Source organism: Lagopus leucura, unplaced genomic scaffold (assembly GCF_019238085.1).
Source record: "Lagopus leucura isolate 7727_CA_CO unplaced genomic scaffold, USGS_WTPT01 Super-Scaffold_100002, whole genome shotgun sequence".
Classification (NCBI taxonomy): domain Eukaryota; kingdom Metazoa; phylum Chordata; class Aves; order Galliformes; family Phasianidae; genus Lagopus; species Lagopus leucura.
In genome coordinates, this window is record NW_024962263.1 from 50989078 (window position 1) to 51003249 (window position 14172).

The 14172-nt window shown below is 38.8% G+C and overlaps 1 non-coding gene across 1 annotated transcript; it reads left to right on the forward strand.

The window, feature by feature from the left end:
* Window positions 1–12703: 12703 nt before the first annotated feature.
* Window positions 12704–12806, forward strand: LOC122179477. The gene has a single exon (XR_006178708.1). It is a non-coding gene; the product is annotated as a U6 spliceosomal RNA (small nuclear RNA).
* Window positions 12807–14172: the final 1366 nt, after the last annotated feature.

Here is a 14172-nt window from a genome sequence, read left to right on the forward strand (position 1 = left end):
TAATACTTCAGCATGAAGGAATTAATTGATTTGACAATTCGGAAAAAGAAATTGCTCAAGTGCTTTTTATTCATGTAGAAACACCGTCACTCTTTTCTAGTAGTAAGGAAATTTGATAGGAAAGCATAATCATTTTGTGTTGATCTAAGTATTTTTAAGAAGATCCACAGAAATAGATGATAGGAAATTAAGCACCAATGAACATAAATCCCTTTATGATACAGTAGGAAGTGCATCAGAGGAGCCACAGAGAATGCAGAACAATCTTGACACTACAGAGCAAGTAAAAGGAGAACTCAAGAGAGACAATAGGGCTCTTGATTCTCGCTCTGTGAACCATGGCTGCTATAAGGAAAATACCTTAAGAACGACATAGCAACTCCCTTAGGAAAAGAAGAATAGTAAATATCATGTGTTAAGCTGTTACTTTGGAGATTTTCACAATCATCTACAGAATAGTTATGAAAAAGGGGCCATAACTCAAATTTTCAGCAAAACTAGCTTTTGTAGCAGCATGAAGCAGCTGTCCATGCTCAAGTAGTAACACTTTTGCTCTTTATAGCTTGGCAAAGTTTCTACCCTCTTAATAAGCAGAGCAAACAAGCTCCTTTTTATGTATTTCATAGCTGCATCAGGACTTTCCCCTAGGAATCACTTTAGGTGAGTTGCTCCTCCTAAGCACGCTAAAATTAAGAAGGAAGAGGATATAGGAAAGCAGAAGCCAACTGTGGGGGGAAAAAAAAAAAAGAGGAATTGGAGGAGTTGGTCTTACAGCCTGTGAAGGGAATTTGATTTGGGAATAAGTAAACAATAGGAAAGGTAAGCAAATAAATCCAGTTCCTCAGTGCTGCCTTTCAATCAGCTGCCTTCACATGCATTCACCTGAAAGATGTTTTTGCCTAAACAACCATTTGCACTCTCCCTTATGAAATGCATCTGGGAAACTGAGGGCTCCTGGGGAGAGGGTATAAAAATGAGTCATGTGCTCCTACTGAGACTGTAGTGGGGGAGGGAGAGATCTCTGCATTTAGGGACAATATAGGCTATTGAATAATGAGGTAGGGAGAGCTCTATAATGAGAAAGAGCTGTCAAGGAAGCACAGAACTCAGGGAAATCATTATATGAAGAGGGAGCAATCAGAAAGCTGTTGGATTGAGATGCTGTTACAGCTCTCACTAGAATTTCAAGCTTTGGGGAAATAAAAATACGTTAGGAGGGAGTGGCACTATGTCAAGTCAACAAGAATTATAGGGAGAGAAATATACATTATAGATTCCATCCTCTTAGCTATTAGAATCATGTGAATCTGATACTGAATCCTCTAGTCTCAGCTAAATATAGGGGAATTTGGTTTGTGTTGAAGACCTAAGTTGGCTTTCGCTGGCATAAACTTTGCTGCAGTAACAAACATCTTGTTGAAACCTGCTTATTAAAGTCTTTATTAAAGTCTCACTGAGGGTTTTGTTGCTTTCTAAATTTTAAGTACTTGATTTACCTGGACTGTCAAAGAGGAGACAGAAGTATGCAAAAAACAAAAAAACAAAACAAAAACACCCCCAAACACTTGTGACAAGGTCTGGCCTCTGTATTTTCCATAGCTAAAGTACTTCAAGCCCGTGTCCCTTTTGTCAAGCTCCACAATGTTCACTGACTTTGATAGCAACACTGACTTGTTCCAACTTAATCAGACTTCACTTGACAACAAAAAAATGGTTTGTCTGTATTACTTTAATATGGAAGGCTAAAGTGATTTAGAGTTGTGGACAGCAATTCTGTTCTTTTCCTCTGGTAGAAAGCAATGTTGAATTTTTTAGGTTTTTTTCTTTTCTTTTTCCTAGATTGAAAGCTTTCTAAAATGTCACGTTTTCTGGATTAACTATATTTTTAACTGTCTAAGACTGTAATGGCTGTATCCTTCTCAGTCCACTTTGTGTATTCCTCCATAGTTCTACCAATACCTATTTAAGTCTACCAGACCTCTTTTCTAATACTGATGCCACTGAGATCCATGTGTCCTAAAACAATGTAGCTTCATCTGGGACAACTTGGTTTAAACGTCTAACATCTACCAGGTGGTTTTACATTCGGAAGTCTGCAGTCTCCAGCCTTTTCCTTACTGTGTGGCCCCAGATGGGCTTAGGTCCTTGGAGTACGCCTGAGCAAACTTAGCAACACATGAAGTGATGTGCCTCACGAGTCTCACTTCATTACATCAAAATGAAGTTTACACGGAGTGTGCTGTATATCCTGTCTACTGAGACTTCTTTGTGGTCTGTAGGAAGGCCTTTTTTCTCCCATGAGACAAACGTCCCCTGCCAGACAATGCAAAGCAGCCTCTCACCTTCCCCTCCAGTTGGAGAAAGGAAGCAGGAGAGTTGCCAGCTAGAGTACAGGAGGATAAACACATCACATTATTTTGACCTTAATGATTCAAAAAAAAAAAAAAAAAAAAAAAAAAAAAAAGATGGCTGCAATATAGTTTGGGTGTAATCTCATGATTTTACAAGAAAGTTGATGCCACCGTCAGTGTGCTGAATTATAAATGAATTCAATAGATTGAATAGACAAAATTTCCATTCAGTCTAAATGTCAGATATTTTTGCATTTTAACTGAAGTTTTAAACAAAAAATAGCAAGTATGGGAGACCAGCAACGCAAATGCTTTTGTGATAATGAATTTCCCTTCCCACTTTTAATCAAGGTAAAGGCTGCTGCTGGTACTCAATCTTTATTCTGCATCTCTTTCTTCTCTAGTGCTGAGATATTGTTTAGCACTACTTTATTTTAATTTCATATGAAATTAGTGTTGTCAAAAGAAGTAGAACATCAATGAAGAGAGATAAATTTCCAGTGATTGTTTGCATCCATCTTGTGCCTTGTCGATTATTAGGATGTTCTATGTTTCATTAAAAAGGATTTATGTTAATCCTTGAGATAGACTGTGTCCTTGGATCTAGTTTGGCTTTTCCTATTCCATCATGTTACAGAGATAGAAGCAAGGTGGAATATGAATATGCAACTGGATCTAGGCATCCTTCACATTTAGTTTGGGCCAACAACTTGATCTAAACTTCCTCCAGGTGCATCCTATCCCAAATTAATTTACTTCTTATTTTCCTGAAATAAAGAAATTTGTGCCCCAGGCTTTTGGAGTTAAGAGGATTTTGTGAGTATTTATTAGCTACAATTAGAACATGCTTGTTTGATAGTTCAGTAAAAATCTCTGTTCCTCACAATGGTTATATAAAGCAGGCAATCTGTCCCTTTTTAAGATTGTATTGTGAGGCACTAAAAATATCTCTGCAGTAGCAGAACAGGTTAGCCATCTCCAAAACTGGAAGTTTATAGCTCAATAACGCACGTGTATTGAGTGACCAGGTGATTTCTGGTGTTTCTTCATTTCCTCTCCAAATGCAGTTGTTTTATTGTCGTAATTAGCAGTACAAGGAAATGTTATTGTGTGTTTTGGAAGAGTATTAACTCCATATTAGGAGTTAATCAATTTCTGCTCAGAATCACAGAGAATATTCCATGAGCTAGGTTTTCTTTAATTGTCCTCAGACAGACCAATTCAGTTTCACGTACTGCTGTTCGTAGGCTTTTTCTCTCTTATCTTCAGTATCAGACCCTTATACTGAATACTTAAAAGGGAAGCCCTGACAAAGAAAAGGTCAATCCAAGTTAAAGGAAACCACTCTAGCTAATCTTTGATAAAGCCAGGAAACAGAAAGGGTTAAAATATGAATATGAGAACAAGGTATCCTGATCCAAGCAATGAGGTATTTTATATGGAATTTCTTGTAACTAATTGTAAGCAGGTGCATCTGGACTGCCAGATGCCAACCTGCCAGAATGTGTCATGGCTCTAAAACCTAGCCAGATCCTAATGCGTGGTGAGGTCTGTCTGGTACTGGTGAGCTGGAGCCTTTCTGAGCTATTACTCAGAGCGTCTCCATCAGACTTGTGAAGGTGTTAGAGACAACTGCAACTCCTGCCTGCCTGATGGGGCTGCAGCAGGATTATCCAGTCACTTTTTGCCTTTTCTTTGAGTATGGCTGCAGTTTGATTGACACCCAGTGTCAATCAACAGTAAGTGCTGAAGCAGTATAAGGATTCTTTCTCTGTCAGCAGAAATGATCATTTGCAGTGGTTTTTTTTTTTGTGTATGTAATCTTCTGTTTCAGCAGTGCTGCTATAAAGAAGCTCCTGAAATCAATACCAAAGCTGTGTAGGAAAATGCCGTGTCTTCAAGTTCTCAGAGTTAGCCTCACCATGCCACACAGACTTCTTCTGTGTACAACAGACTGGCTGACAAATCAACTGGACTACCTAAAAATACACAATCATAACATTTGTTTTATTGGTAATAAGTACTTAGGAGCATAGAATGGCTTGTGAGTGCTGAGCTCACTTGGAGCTGTTGGATTGGCTGCCCTTGATGTCATAGCCTTGCCGATAATGTCCAGTAAATCTGTGCGGGTAACTGTTTCCTTACTGTGTATAAATTCCATTTCATGACAGCAATAATACGTTCCAGGCAGTGCATTTCAGGGTGATAATTATACATCTTGGGTGGTTAAAGTTACTCCACCTTAGTTTTGTGAAAAAAAAGTTGTACCGCTGGCAAAAATGGGAGAATTTCCTGGTTTCCATGAGTTTAAAAAAAGAAAAAGAGGGGGAGAAAGTTTCTTTTGCCATATTTCACTGAGATCTTGGCTGAATTAAGGTGGGATGTAAAATGGGTTCAGACATCAAGGTAGGGCCTACGCCAGTATCTCCAGGCTTTTTCAGTTAACCGACCACTGCCAAACCTCAAATTTTTTTGTGGACCACTGTCTGCCCTTACCATTAAAAACCATATTACAGAGATGCACTGTTTCATAAGGGTCTAGAGATCATGACAGTGGTTGCAAGCTTTCTATGTGCTGTGGTTTCATAGAATCACAGGAATAATGAGGACTTTGAAATGATGGACAAGGAAGGACACTATCAGCCACATCAGTATCAAGTCACACATATTTGACTCATCATTTTTAAAAGCCTCCTGTGACAAACAGTCCACAGCCTCCTCACTTGTTTGCTCCAAACCTTCACCACTGATATCATGGAGAAGCCTTTGCTAGCATATAATTTAAATATTTCCATTAATCTAGTCCTATACACCAAGGAGACAGAAAACATTCTTTCTCTTTGCAGCTTTCTTCTATACGTTTTAAGATATCTACCATGTCCCTTACATCCTCTCTTCAGACCAAACAAATCAGTCTTTAAGGTATATTTTCTAGACCTTTATTCTGTAGTTCTCTTACGGAGTCTACAACACTCAACATTTTTACTAAAACTGCAGTAACTGAGGCCTTGTGGGCTCTGAAGAGGGAATAAGGAGAATCTTCTTTCTTGCATACTGTGTTTTGTAGGCAACAATTTCTTCTCATCATAACATTGTTCCCCCTCAATTCACCACATAACCTCAGCTTCTTTTCTACCTAAATACTCATTTGGCAGCAGTTTGCTATTTGTTCATGCGGCAGTTTATTCCACTGTAAACAATCCTTACCCTTGTGAGCAGAATCCTATGGCTTTCTGACTGTTAACAGTGTGTAGGAGGATCTTGTTTTAGTGGATTAAGAGTCCAGCTCACTCTTCAAAACTGATGAATACCTTGTTTTTGTTATTTGAGAAGTACTTTTTTTGTCTTCCTCAATTGTTAGTGAAAAAGACCGAGTAATACTTGATGTAGGAACGGCTCTGTTAGCTATTGATTGTTCCCCTCTGAAAACAGAATTGTATTTTCTTTTCACCCGGTCCACACCGCACAATTTTCTCTGGCGCACATCATGTCATGTCTATAACACTCCTAAAGAACAGCTACATAAAAACTATGACTTCTTTATCCGCAAGTTCTGTTATGTGGTTGTAGGAATTACTTTGGTTTAGCACAGTTTGTTCTGGCAAATGTAAGCTGGCTCATGCTTATCACATTGTTTATTTTCTAGGTATTTACAGATGGTTTGTTGATTATTTGTTCTAACATTTCTCTGGCGACCTGGAGCTGCAGTGTAAAAACTTGCTCTGTTTCTTTTCTACTTCCTTCCTAAAGATGGACAACATGGTTGTCCTTTCTGAGTCTTTTATCTCACCTCCTAAACATCTTTCCAATGACATATGTCACTGGTTCCAAGATTTAATTAAAAATTAGTGATCTGTTTTAAGCTTTGTTCATCATAGTCTATGTGGTCTAGCATTTCAGTGTGTTAGGCCCAACAATTTTAAAATGGAAAATATCCAAACCTTTGCTAATCCATTCCTGTTTTACTTCAAACTCATGCCTCATACTGTTGTAGAAATCATTATGCTGATTTTTCTGAGAAAAAATGTTTGCCTACAGATGTCTAGATAGAATGTTTGTAGATTTCTAAGAAAACCGGTATTGCTATATTGCTATACAACCATCTTTATATTAGATCTCACCTAGTAGAGGGAGAGCGCTACGAAGGAGCAGTGTGGGTGAGAAGTAAAAACAAATCCCAACTGCTCTGCAGTTGGTTTTTTTTTTTTTTTTTCTCCAATATGTGACTGAACTAAAGTAAGAATCAAATATGTTGGCTGCTTTTATATTTTATTTCCTACATGCCCTAAACATTGTTCGGAACACGAGGAAGCTGGGATGTAAAACATTCACTTTTTAAAGATATATAAATGTAATCAGAAGCTTATTTATCAACACTGTATTTCTAAGAAGTCCTCTTAGACCTTGCTAATTGAGTAAAGAGCTCTCCTTAGTTGGATTATGGCAAAATTCAGAATATGTGGTGGACTTTGCAAACCTGTGGGATCTTCCTCTGTATATACACCAGGAGAGATATCCCTTGCTACTTTTTCCATTGATTTTGCAGAATGATCTTATCCATACATTCACAAAGACTTCTGTTTGATGGATCACCCTTCAAAAACCAAAAGTATACTAAATAAAAAGAAAAAAAACCCTACAACCTTCAAGCTGAAAATAACACCAACAGATGAAATCTTTAATGCAACTAGAAACTGCGGGGTACTCTTCTAATACAGTGCATTTTGTATTCTCCAAATTACTATCGTATCATGAAAATTACGTTATTTCATATTACCTAAAAATCTTACATTTTCTTCTTGTTTCATTCATTCATGCTGCAGACTCTGAAGAGAGCTGTTATACACAATTCCTTGAGCTTAAAATACTGCATTTTAGAGTTCTCTCAAAGTTAGTGGTATCTGAGAAATTGTTTGGTGGCACTGGTTACTTTCTAGTCTCCTCCTGCTGGGTTTCAGCCTGTGAAAGGGCACAGTTCTTTGATCCAAATTCAAGAGCTCTGTTGTTTCAGCTTGGGCCTCATGGCCAATCTTGTCAGGAGTCACATATTCCCAGTGGATGGGGAAGTCTTTTTGGTAACAACACTATTAATAAGTGTGTATCAGCTTTCTCATATGCATTTACTTCCAACATCAGTGGTTTAATGCAGCAGTACTCATAGTAGCTATGGTTAGAAAACATTTCTCCTGAAGAGCTTTACTAGAATTCGGCATTTTCCCAAAAAGTTTGTTAGCAAGGAATTTCAGAAAGCTGTTGCCAAAAATATATTTTCTAATCTTGTAGAGCCAAATTTGGATTGAATAGCCACCAGGGAATCGTGCATCAAAACAGGAAGCTGGGTGCGAGTTGACAAGGAGGGCACTGCTCTGCTGACTTTGGACAGGCACAATGTATGAAGAAGTTTTCATTTGCTGCTTTCCCCACCATGCAGAGCTGCTAAAAGCATCATGAGGCTGTGGTGTCACTGACCACTCACTGGCCAGAGGCCATCCTACCTTTCCTCCCAGCACTAACTCAGAGGCAGGGTTATATCCACAGACAGTTGGCCCCATGCCTTCACCTACATCCTTGCTACAGCCAGACCTACATCTGTGGAGTAGGGACTTCTAAGAAGAAAAAACAAATGATGAAGGATTAGCAGCAGAAACTTCTTCTGACACAGAGTTCAAGGAACGCAAGAGAAGGTAGTTGAGGAAATAGGACAATGTGGAAAGAAGCCAGGGTGAGAAATGCAATGTGAGAGGAGCTAACAGGCCATCATTTGAGTTGCTGATAAACCACACCACGTTAGTATCATTGGGAACATCAGACAGAATGCCATGGACTTTAAAAGAAGGTTGGAGAGGGAAGGCATGTACCTCTCTGACTTCTGTAGCTACTCCTGTAAATACATCTTTTTGGACACTGAGATAAAGTGAACAAGTCAGTCCTTACATATCAGCTACATAGTGAACTCCATTGTTATCTGTAGCTTAGAAAAGTCTACAGTCTGATACTGGGATCCATTGCTGACTTACAGCAGGCTGGGAATCAGGCCCATCTGCTGATGCTGTTGACTCTAATGATTTTATTCACAGGATACTAATGATTTTCAAGATCTGCTTATGTCCAGGCTGAGGCTATAAAGAGGGACAGGGTTTGTCTTGCACTGTGTCAGCTAATTTATCTAGAAGCGGTTTGATTCTTTAATCAATTCAATGTGCAAACTTAGTTGCATAGCTCTTTCTGTCACTTAGGGTCATAATCTACCTTAAAATTCAAATTTTACCTTATATAAGAACAATGAGTGTGACAGGTTGTTTAGTTTTCCTGTTCCTGGGAAAACAAGGGTTCAGAAGCTATACTGTGCAGGTGGAGATTTTTTTTTTTAAATTATTATTTTTTAATCTACAAGTCAGTAATTAACACCTTTGCTTCATGTTGGACATCAGCATGTGGACCTTATAGTTTTATCAAATATATGTGGGCCCAGTTGTTTTTTGTCTGCTAAATAACGCTATTTGACAATGAGGAAAAAAAGCAAGCTTTGCTAACAGCAATAATCTTTTCTTGCCCTTCCCTCTCTTTCCCTCCTCAACCTCTCTAGCAGCCATCACTCTTCCCAAATAAGAGAATGTGGCTGACTCCATTAACTTTTATATAAAACTAGAACATTTTAGTGTCACAGGAGAATAACAAGAATAATATATGTTGACAAGAGAGTATCTCAGCTTTTCCATCTGGACTTGTCACTATAGATGAGAGACTTATTTTAGGAGAAATAAGTGCTCTACTTGAAAAATTAATTAGTGAGCTCTTTATACTTATCCAACCTCCCTTGAGGCCTTTTGAAATGATTATGTTCCCTAAATTCTTCTACATCTTAATGCAGAAACTGTCTTTCTTAGGAGTTGGATTACATTTTTATTGTTTGATAAATGGGAACGGACTCTGAACAGCTAGTACAAAGCTAGAAATGTTGTACTGCTCTGTGCAATCTTCTCATAAAGGATTTTGGGGCTTTTAGCCAGTACCTACAAATGTCCTCCATGTTCTTGTTTAACAGTCCTGTCAGACACTGGGTCTGTCTCCTCACAAGATCAGTACTCCCCACCTTCAGAAGATCGGGCCCATCCTGTACCCCACATTTGAGCAAGTAGTTCTCAGCCAGTTTGAACAGAGGCTACAAGTTTTTTCTGCCCTCCTCTCCTGTTCCCTCACTCCCCTTTTAGGGAAGGTCAAACATTGCGTGTGATTGATGATGACAGAGATCCCTGTGAGCATAAAGTTCAAGAGTGGAGCTGTTTATTTGTGTAAGAATTATTTGTGTAAGAAAGTTGTTTTCTGAGTGCTTCTCTATATATTCTAGCCACATGCTCAGACTGAAATACCCAAGCACAGCCACTGATTTATAAGAATATTTTTTGACAGCAAAGATACTTGTAAACATCTAGGATGAGGGGAAATATTCAGTGTCTTAGGACTAGATCCATTTTCATGTGATTTGTTCCTGTATCCATGGCATGGGAGGAAAAACCTGTTAAATTCTGTGAGTGAAGGCACACTGTTTCTGGTTTGCAACACCAGAAAATGGGTGGGAGCTTGGAGGATTCTGTCCCTTGTCTTCTGCAAATAAGCGTTAAAGGTAAACCACTATTCAGAGCTTTCAGTTATAGGACCCAAATTGGGTTATCTCATCCCAAAACATGTTAGGGTATGGCAGTATCCCTTCTCTGTGATCCCTGAAACTCTGCTTAATGTCATCGTTGGCAAGCCAAGTCATGGGTTTACATAGCTGCCTCCAGACATCCCTCATCCTATATCTTAAAAGGGGTGAGCTCGGTTTCTCAGGAGCGAGATTTGCCAGAACTTTGCTTCTAACACCTCACACCAAATTTATTTATTAGCCATGCATCTTATATTTCCACTCACCTTTCATTTACTGTCGTGTCAGGATTTGACTTACCGACTTAGAAGCAGAGCTCTGGGGCACTGGAAAGGCAAAGCGAGACTCCCTTCAGCCCAGTTTTCCCCTGGCTGGCGACTCTCATTTCTCAAGTCTGACTTAACTGCTTAGATCTGTGTGTAACTGAAATACATATTGGATGTTAATCAAAAGAAATAAACAAAATGAGTCAAAACAAAATCTGCCCAAAAAGACTTTCAGGTGAATCTAACTGCTTGTTTTCCAAGCACCTCTGCACTTGATTTTTTTGCAGCAAAGGTTCTGGGAAAGGGGATGGTGTTTAAATTATTGTTTCCTTTAAAATGTTATCCCCATGACACATGCTTCAAATTTTATGAGAACAGTTTCTTTGAAAATTATCTTCTTATGTTTTCTTTCTTTCACAATTTATTCTAACTGAGAATAAACTGATTTTTCATCATGACACTCTTTTCTCCAGAGAATAGCATTGTTTTTCTTTTATTATTTTCTGGTTCAGTCCGTTTAGGTCATGCTCCTCCTCCACTTCCTTACCACACTAAGTAGAGTCAGGGGTTAGTTAAGGAAATATTTGTTTGAGTCCTTCCAATTTTAAGCTCATGACTCAAAAAGAAAAAGAAAAAAAAAAAAAAAAAAAAAAAAAAAAAACCACCCTTGATTTCTTGCTCTTAATTGGTTGATTGCCAGATCATTTCTTTAAAATTATAGCACTTGTTTCCTGTTTTCAAAGGCTAAAATCATCCATTTAAGCACGACTGAAAAAAAACAACCCCAAATGGATGCCTAAATTAGTTTGTGTAGTCAGAGCAATAACAGCTCTATCAGACTGCAGGTGTCACAATACCCCTACACACATAGAGAAAACTTAAAAACAGGCGGCAGTCTTACTGAACCCAAAAGAATATTTTTCAGCAGAGTTCATGCTGCTTTGCTCATGAGGTCAGGCTATAGAAAAGCAGCTGACACTATGATATTGAAGGCTCCAGTGGTTTTCCTGCAGGAATAGATGGATGACCTGGTTGCTTTATATTGCTGACTTTGTCCATTAAAATGGCAAAATAAAAACTGGTTTTCCTCATGTGGGTTTCTTCTTAATGAGATTTGTTCCTTGTCATCAAACTTACTTGTATGCTTTTTTTTCCCTCAGTCTCTTTCTCTTAATACTTTTTGAATTTCCTGACTTCCCAGTTTTGATCGTCAGGATGCAGTTCATCCAAGGCTAAAGTGCTCTGACACAATCCATGCCAAAAATAAGGGGAAAATAGCAAGATTTATTAGATTTTATACATACACCTTATGATTTCAATGCAGTGTTTAACTCCTGTTCAGAAGGATCGGGACTGTTCAGGAGTATTTTCAGATAATAAAATTCAGACCTATGATCAATGCCAGGTTTCAGCTCCAGGGGCTGAAGTTCTTAAGTGTTTTGCTGGAGGTTCTGCTCAGGTCAATCCCTAGAACTTAATCCAAATATTTGGAGAGAGGAATCATGTCTCATATACCAGAACAGCTTTAATACAATTTCTCTCATTTACAGGTTATATTTGGTCTTTCATAATATACATGTATAACATATTTGTGATTTCAATTTTTCTTTTTTTTTTCCCCTCACAGGTAACTTTGTCTTCATGTCCCCAGAATTATTACAATTAAAAACATACACGCTCATTCAACATCCCATTGTTTTCTCAGTGCTATGATCAAATCAGTCATTCAAACAGCTCATCATATAATTTAAGGATAGCTTGATCCTGCTATTTCCCCACTCTTCCTGCAGCTATATCATGTTATACATGTGTAGACTGAAGAGTTCACTTATCAAAGACTAAATCCCATATTTCAGAATATGAAAGCCAAGAAAGAATAAAGTTCAACAAGAAAGAATAGTTTGAAAGCTCTTATATGTGATAGTAGCTGCTTCTTTGAAGAAGTTGTTTCACTTTTTTTTATGGGCTGTTTATGACTGCAGAAGATATGTGAAGTAAAATGCTGACCAGACCAGTATACTTTTCTCCTGTTCTGCCTCCTGATAAGAGAAGCTACATCAAGAACAGACAGAGTAGAGATGCATTTTTCTATAAAGTCTCATGCAGAAGTCAGTTTATTGTACATTCTTGCATAAGTCATGCTCTAGGTATTACTCCCTTACTTAAAAGACTTTTTTTTTCTGCCTCAAACCCTCCTTTTTACTGGCTATATAAATTCCATAATTCCAAGTGGTTTAACTTCTGAATTATAATAGTATCGAAATTGATACAGCTGCTTAAAACAGCAGAACAAAGAAAATAAAAACACTTTTTTAGCCAGGTAAAAGGAAACTAAAGTGAAAAAAAATCTGCAGCACTCCCAGCTGGAATCAAGCCAGAAATCTGCATCTTTACATGTTTGATTTCCTACTGTTTTCAAATTGGAAGAAGCCTATCTGAACTTGCTTCAGCAGCACATATACTAAAATCAGAACAATACAGAGAAGATCAGCATGGGACCTGCATGAGGATGACACAAAATTTTGTTAAGCGTTCCATTGAGCTGTTAGAGCAGGTCCAGAGGAGAGCCACGAAGATGATCAGAGGGATGGAGCACCCTGTGAGAACAGGCTGAGAGAGATGGGGCTCTTCAGCATGGAGAAGAGAAAGCCTCAGGGAGACCTTACAGCAGTGTTCCGATACCTGAAGGAGCCCTGCTGGAAAGCTGGGGAGGGACTTTTTATAAGGGCACACAGTGACAGGACAAGGGGAAATGGTTATAAACTGGAAGAGGGTAGATTTAGACTAGATATTAAAAGAAATTCTTTACTGTGAGGTTGGTGGAACAGGTTGCACAGAGAGGCTGTGGATGCCCCCACCCAGGAGGCATTCAAGGCCAGGCTGGATGGGGCTTTGAGCAACCTGGCCTAGAGAGAGGTGTCCCTGCCTATAGGAGGGGGTTGGAACTAGATGATCTTAAGGGCTCCTTCCAACCCAAACCATTCTATGATTCTATGATATGATTCTACAATATTTTTGTTTGCCCAGAGAAGCTGTGGATTCCCCATCCCTGGAGCTGTTCAAGGCTAGGTTGGATGGGGCCCTTGCCAGCTGAGCTGGTGGGTGGCAGCCCTGCTCTCAGTAGAGAGGTGAAACTGGATGATCTCTAAGATCCCTCCCAACCTAAGCCATTCTACGATTTTATCTTAAGTACTGTTTGACACGTGTTTGAATTCTCATGAGAAAGTTAATAGTCAGTTGGTTTCAGTAAATTTCTACAATTTCTACTATTCTACTACTTCAGATTCAAACCCTATTTCATTTTGCTTAAGCTCACTTGAAGACACTTTGGTACAGTTCCTCGGTTTGACTTTTATTTCCAAACCTCAACCCCTGATAAAAACCATCTCTCAAACCAGCTAAGAACAGCCCAGCCTAGGTTCACTGGGAGCTCTGGTGACTCTGAATCTGACAAACTTTGTGCGGAGGATAGTGTGCTGCTTTCAGTTAGCAACTTTCCAGCAGTTTCTCACCTGCAGGCCACATCTGTCTAACTCATCAACAGAAATGGGCAAATCTGGGCCTAGGACAGAACTGTTTTGTGGAAAAGCTAGGAAATCCCTGTCACTCCCTATTACGATTAAGCAATCACTTTCCCTGGGAACCTGCTTCTGCTGGAGCAGATGAGCCCTCAGCCCTGCAAGTGGTCTTTTTGTTTGTGTATCTTTCCTGCTCCTCTGTTTACTTAAAGGGACAGAATTGTCAGATCTTATAAGGCCAGGCTGAGTAACTGATGGCCCGTCCACCTCAGACTTGCATTTTTTAGATTTACTTTTTCATTATTTTTTTTTTTTTAAAGAGGAATCTTATCCAAACATCCAAACATGAGTGAAATGGGAAGATTTATGGAAGCAAAGAAGAGAAAAGTGGA